The sequence below is a fragment of the Octodon degus genome, unplaced genomic scaffold (assembly GCF_000260255.1).
Source record: "Octodon degus isolate 3935 unplaced genomic scaffold, OctDeg1.0 scaffold00236, whole genome shotgun sequence".
NCBI classification, from domain to species: Eukaryota; Metazoa; Chordata; class Mammalia; order Rodentia; family Octodontidae; genus Octodon; species Octodon degus.
In genome coordinates, this window is record NW_004524812.1 from 2,362,463 (window position 1) to 2,369,696 (window position 7,234).

A 7,234-nucleotide genomic window follows, 5' to 3' on the forward strand; every position below is an offset into this window, starting at 1 on the left:
AAATTTAAAAGATTAAAACAGAAAATGTACCATTAACTAAGAACAAAGTAATATATAAAAAGGAACAGATTGTTAGTCTGATTTTCTTTTTATGTATAAAGAACTACAAACCAGTAAAAAAAATCATATGGAATAAAAGATACTCTCCAGCTCCTGCAAAGATGCCCATTGATGGTAGTAACAAAAATACTAAATAAAACAACACTCATTTATCATTTTTACTCATTATGCTAGAAAAACAAAAAGTGTAGTTATACTCATTGTGTGATCCAGGTTGTGGGAAAATACATGCATGCTTGTGAGAGTGCAAATTTTCAAATCTGCCAAACTAGAGACTGATATGGCAATATCTATTAAAATTAGAATGCACTGCTTAATCTTTTACACATACACATACAGGAATATTCATTGTATCACTGGTCATAATAGCAAAAATGAAAACTATGTCCATCAATAGAGATTGGCTATATAAAATGTGGTATTTTATGGGGTATTACGTTGCCTTTCAGATGAGGCAGCTCTCTCTGGGTTGTAAGTGAAGGATCTCCAAGGAACTAAGAATGAAGCAAAACACAGAAGAAAATGTCAAATTTACAACATTTCTGCTAAAAATATATTAAGACCTGTGTAAGTGCAGAACAACTCCTGAAGTAAGCAATACCTCTGTTTTGTGCCATGAGGATGGTTTAAGGGAAAGGTCAGTGTAAGTCTTCTCACTGATTATCCTTTTGTGCAAAAAATAATATTTTAAAAATAAGATAATTTAAAATCTAAATGACCACTTTCAATATGGTACTTTAAAAGCTCCTTAGGTTCTCACTCTCAAGACATCAAGGTTAAGGATCTGGCTTCTCAAATAGTGCCTCACAGGTAGGTCTGCAGTTGTGCAGAGGAAGATTTTAAAACTCAGTGCCTTTTTCAACATAGATATCCAGTCTCTGATGAATGCTCAAATGACAAGACACTCGTTTTCATGAGCTCATATTAGCTTAGATTTAGTGTGCTATAATATAACTGGAAAAAAACATACATAATGGGATGGAGATGTCAAATACACTTTTGAGGTCTGCATGAGAATTTTCTGAATATGAAACCCTTTTTAAAATAAGCAAGTAAATGTTGCATGTGTTTATGCATTTATCTACATATAAAAATAAATCTGAAGCTAGGCATGGTGATGTATTCCTATAATCCCAGCAGTCTAAGAAGCTTAGACAGGAGGATTGCAAGTTTTGAGTCCAACCTGAGAAATTAAGTTACTTAATAAGACCCTGTTTCTAAATAAAAATAAATACATAAATAAAAAAGAGCTCGACATGTAACTCGGTGCAAAAGACCTGGGTTCAATTTCCAGGAATGGGAAAAACAAAAGACAAAGATGCTTAAAGAAAACACACAAGACTTAATAATGGCAGCCTCAGATGATTGCAGAATAAGAGATATTATTTTTTAAATTGTTTAAAAATCTACATTTTCTTTTTTTGAAACTGTTTCATTGCTATTTTTTCTCATCAAAATGAATAAACAATATTTATTTTAAAAAGACAAAAAAAGTTATTGAAGTAGGGGTAAATTTCCATAGTAAATACCAGCAGGCACTTGAATGAATACAATAAAAGGGTTTTTCAATCACGCAAGAGCAAATGGAGTGAACCTGAAATGGGAGAGCAAGGGATTTGGGAGGGCAGCAAAAATCAGCAGCCACTACAGTAAATTTCTCAAGAGTTCAGAATGTTCTTACTGTGATAATAAAGGAAGGATTCTCTGCTGACGTGATCTGAGATTAGGCCCAAGGTCTCAGGCCTAAAGAAAGGAGGAGAATTTAGTAGTAGTTAGATATTTCTTTTGTGTCTACTGATCAGCTCACTTAATCATTTTTGAGGCAAAATTAGAAATTAGAAAACTGATCCTCTAGGGTTAAAAGTATGGCAGACATTATCACTGGTGTGGAGTGGGAAGGACTTTCCTCTCGGATGCAAAAGAAAAAAATCTGTATTTTCTAATTTTCCTTTGTGTGTGTGTGTGTATTTTAGGGAACTGTCTACAGGGTGTTCAGGGTCTCACTACTAGATCGGACTCATAGTGATCCACCTGTTTACAGCCTCCCAAGAGGCTGTGATTACAGATGTGTGCCACCATACCCAGTCTCAATTGCTGTCTCAGAGTGCCCTGGGCGTCGGGCCAGCACAGCAGGCCCGGGGATCCAACCCCTGGCCCCTGTGCCTGCTTGCAGGCACTTTAATCCGCTGAGCTATTTGGCAGGCCACTTTCTAATTTTCTACATTGAACATGGATTGACTGAATAGTCCTTTTGGCTGTTCATGTACATGTAACATTGCCCTGGTTAATTAATTTATCCTGTTATAAAAATCAAAAAATCATCATTTTGTCAATGATATAGTTTAAAAATTCCCACCAAAACTCATGCTAGAATTTAATTCTCACCACATCATTAAGAGGTGAGACCAGCTGGGCATGGTGGTATATGTCTATAATTCTAGCATTCTAGAAGTTGGAGTCAGGAGGATCCAAAATTTGAGATCAGCAGGGGCAATTTAGTGACTTAGTGAGACATTGACTCAAAATTAAATAAACAAATAAATAAATAAGTAGTCTGGGGATGTAGCTTAGTGTGAAGGCCCTGATGTCAGCCCCCACAAGGGAGGAAAAGGTGGGACAAGGTAAGGCCTTTCAGAGGTGATTAGAACATGAGAGTTAGTCTTCGGTTCATGAGTTCTCTCAAGATTGAGTCTGCTGGGGCCAGGAAGATAGCTCAATAGAATAAGCACTTTCCTGGCAAGTGCAAGGGCCTGAGTTCAATCCCCGGTTCAAAAAAAAAAAAAAAAAAAAAAAAAAAAAAAAAAAATTGAGTCTGCTAGGAAAGCCAGTTTGGCTTGGTTTTACCATGTGATGTCTTCTGTGCTATGCTATAATACAGCTACAGCAAAGCTAATGCAATGCTTGGACTTCCCAGCTGTCTTAGTTACTTTCTCCTTGCTGGGACAAAATACCTGACACCCACAATTTAAAGGAGGAAAGGTGTATTTTAGCTCATGGTTTGTAGAGGTTGTAGATCTTAGAGTCAGCTGGCTTCAAGGCACAGCAACAGAACAGAGGAAAAACAGTTCATGGTGTACAAGGCAAGAGGCAGTGAGATGCACAAGCTTTATTCCATCCAGGCTATAAGCCTATTGGTTGGGGCCATCCACAACTGGGTCTTCCTTCTTTAATAAATCCTTTCAGCCACACCCAGAACTATGCTAATCACTGGACTAATCCAGTACATGATCTGATATCACACATCCACAGTCCAGTATCACACATCCATATTTAGACTAGTCTCTTCCAAAAGCCCCACCTATGAGCATGAGACTTTGGGGGAGATCTAAATGCAACCCATAACATTCTTCCCCTGCACCCCCAAAAAACACGAATATATCCCTTTATGCAAAATGCATTTAATCCATCTCTAAGAGTTGTGAAAGTCCTAACAGTTTCAGCATTGCTGAGGAACATAAATCTTAATTCTCCTCTGAGATTTAAAGAAAACTCTTAACTTCAAGCCAAGTGAAAAGGAAGTTAAATACTTTCAACACAAAGTGGCACAAGATAAACATTCCTATTCCAAAAACAAATAAGAAGATGAAAAGGAATGAGACCAAAGAAGAAAAAAGTCCAGCAAGGCAAACATTAAATCCCATACTTCTATATCCTAAAACTTAGAGAAATCTATCGCAAGATGTGAAATCCAAAGAGCTTGGATGGCCCTGTTCCTATGGCACTCTGGGTTGTTATAGCCCTCATGGCTCCTCTCTTGGGCCAGCTTTGCTCACTCTTTGGGGCTTTCCTCAAATGAGCCATGTTCTTGGCTGCTCCAACCACCTGGAGTCTCCAATGCACTTTCAGCCTCACACTCACAGCTTCACACACTGCCCTCTCAGGAGCACACTGCCTGGCCTCTCAGGCCTTCTGAAATCTGGTTGGAAGATTTTCTGACCCCACAGCTCTTATGTTCTGCATACACCTAAAACCAACACCATATCGATGGTGTGAAGGTCCCCCACTGCTGGCTGGAGCAGTAGCAAGGCTTCCTTCTCTCTTGTAGGACTCAAGTGCCTGAATTGCTGAGTGGTGTGAACCCAATTCCTTCAGCTGCAGCCCTTCTGGAACATGGTGCCTTGGGTACCCTTCTCAGAGCGAAGTCTTCTGCTTTTGCAATTTGGAGGCTGCAAAGGGTAGAGTCCTGCTGGTGATTGTGATGCACTCATGTCATTTCTCTGCTTTCCATTTCTGAAGCACTTGGCTTTTTATTGCTAATCTTTTCAGCAATCAAGTTTTCTTCTGCTCCTCTTTGTAGTCTGCAACTTTCCCAGAGCTTCTTTTCTGGCCAAACTCAAAATATTTTACATCATTCAGCTGAGTCATTTGCTGTCTTTTCTTTTTTTAGGAAGAAGAGGATGAGTTACAAAAGAAATACAAAAGAGATACAAAAGAAAGTGGAGGGAAGAAGAGAGGGGGAGGAATAAGGAAGGGAGAAAAAAGAAGGAAGAAAAGGAGGAGAAGAAAACATAAGACAGGAAAGGAAAATAAAAAGAAAGGAAAGGAAGGAAAAAGAAAAGAACTGTGCCATTTGCTCCTGATCATCAAGGTAGAGCTGCCTAATAACCCCCAGTAGTGGCCATGCTACTGCCTCAACATTTCTTCTTCCAAGCCATCCTGGGTCCACAAGGCCCACAGTGATCTCTTCCTGTGAGAATTCCTTTGGCACATACGAGACAAGTTTAGCTAGCCTTTCAAAAGGCTTTTGAATTTAGCACATTCCTCTGGTCCATGTTCTTCTGCGTGCTATGAATTGATCTGTTCAATTCATGACAAGGAGGTCAATATCAGATACCTTCATTACACCTCTTTCACCTCCCCTGAGTAAATTAACAAAGTTTGGACCCAAATGCACCTTCAAAAATACAATTGAAGGTATATGAAGGGAGATGTTATAAATCCTTTTTTTCAAACAAGACATTTTTTACTAAAGGTTTTCTGAATTATTATTAATATAGATATGATTGACATTTAATATAAGCTCTGTAGAACAATTCTGTATGATGGCTGTTAGGATAATTCTACTTTTTTGTTTTTTACTATGAGACCCACAAAAAATAGTTCACTTCATAATGGCAAATCTTTGTAAAATAAGGCTAAAGAAATATTATTTTTATTATAACTTTCTTTTATTTTGAAGAGTAAAAACAAGAGCAAGAAAAACAAAAAATGAGAGAAACAAGGTAACATATAACAATACGTACGTTGCATGTTTGCAAAACAAGAATAGAAGATTAACTATGATTGGTATTTTTTTAATTTTTTATGTTTCTTTTTTATTTTTTAAAGAGAATAAAGCATAATAAAAAGTCAGAAAATATATAGAATTGCACTAAACAAAATAATAGAAATTCTACAATCGTTGTTACACTGAATAATGTTGCCTTAAAATTAGTTGTTTAGATTACCACATGTATGCATATAAAATTGTTTTAAAAAGTTACAAGAGGGGGCTGGTGTGGGGTCGCCATGTTGCAGCAGGACAGTAATGATGACGCTGAAGATGTTTCACTGTTTGATGCAGAGGAAGAGACAGCTAGTAGACCTAAAAGATCCAAAATCAGACATCCAGTGGCATCATTTTTCCATTTGTTCTTTTGAGTGAGTGCGATTATAGTCTATCTTCTATGTGAATTGCCCAGCAGCAGCTTTAGTGCCTGTATGGTCACCATTATCTTGTTGTCATGTGACTTTTGGGCAGTGAAGAATGTCACAGGTAGACTAATGGTTGGTCTGCGTTGGTGGAATCATATTGATGAGGATGGAAAGAGCCACTGGGTATTTGAGTCCAGGAAGGCAACTTCTCAAGAGAGTAAAAGTATTTCAGAGGCTGAATCAAGAATATTTTGGTTAAGACTTATGCCTGTCCAGTCCTGTGGGTGATATTTGCCTTCAGTGCTCTCTTCTCCTTCAGAGTAAAGTGGTTGGTGGTGGTTATCATGGGTGTGGTGCTGCAAGGTGCCAACCTCTATGGTTACATCAAATGTAAGATGGGCAGCAGGAAGAATTTAACCAGCATGGCTACCTCGTATCTTGGAAAGCAGTTTTTAAGACAAAATACTGGAGATGACCAGACTTCCTGAGTAGAGAGAAAACTTACGTGTTCTATTACCTTGGGGAACAATTGAAAAGATTCTTGATTCTGAACTGTTTAGAGATCCATCTGTTTTGCAAAGAGGCATGTTGGGTTTGTTTTCTACTTAAAATCTTTATTTAAAAAATATGAAACAGGTTTCATATTGTTTTTAGTTTTTTTCTATTTTCTGGGGCTAGAAAGTATAGTATCAGAAACATTTTGATATTTGTTTTATAGTATACATGTGTATGCACAGCCATGTAATGGCAGTATATCCCAAAATAATGTGTTCATATACGTATGTAACAGATCATTACATTTTGATCCATAGAGCATAGGAGGGTGTTCTTAGTCTGTTTCAAATTTTGTGTGTTTACATATTATTTCTGTAGATTATTTTCAAAGTAAGTTTTGATTCTATGTAAAAATGAGTATTTTGGATTGTATATGAGTTAAGAAAGTTAATATATACTATATGGTGAAATTTATTTTAGAAATACATGCAAGCAGGTAAAAATCCAGGCTAGTAGTGCTGACTAATTTTTCAAATTATGTTTTTATTTTTGAGGACAATAATATCTAAACAGAATCATCATAGTTTATGTTTAAAGTGTACCCAGGGATTGCTGCTGTTTTATTTTAGGGAAAGGATAGTGAAATTTTGCTTTGGAAGATTCCTGAAACTCCCTTTTGTGGTTCTTGGACTAATAAATCTTTTACTACTAAAAGAATATTATTCTTATGATAATGAGAACAATCTTTTGAATACTTGGCATAATAAATGCCTACAAGACATTTTATTTTATGAATCTAGTTTTTTTCTGCTGTAATGGGAGTAGTGTAAACTACATGTTTGTATTAATGGTATTTCTTAAAGCAATATATGTAACTAAACTAAACCAATCTACAAACTGTTGTAGGCATCTATAAATTCTGTTGTAGATACTGTAAAGTTCGTTGGAATCTTCATTGGCAGATTATGTTGTGAATGTATTTGTACATTGTTATAATATTTTAAAGATGTTTTGTTAAATTGAATAAGTGTTGGAGTAGGGACTT

The 7,234-nt window shown here is 36.6% G+C and overlaps 1 pseudogene; it reads left to right on the forward strand.

Annotated features, from left to right (window-relative positions):
- The first annotated feature begins 5,568 nt into the window (after window positions 1-5,568).
- LOC101579816 lies at window positions 5,569-6,292 on the forward strand (annotated as a pseudogene).
- The last annotated feature ends 942 nt before the right edge of the window (window positions 6,293-7,234 follow it).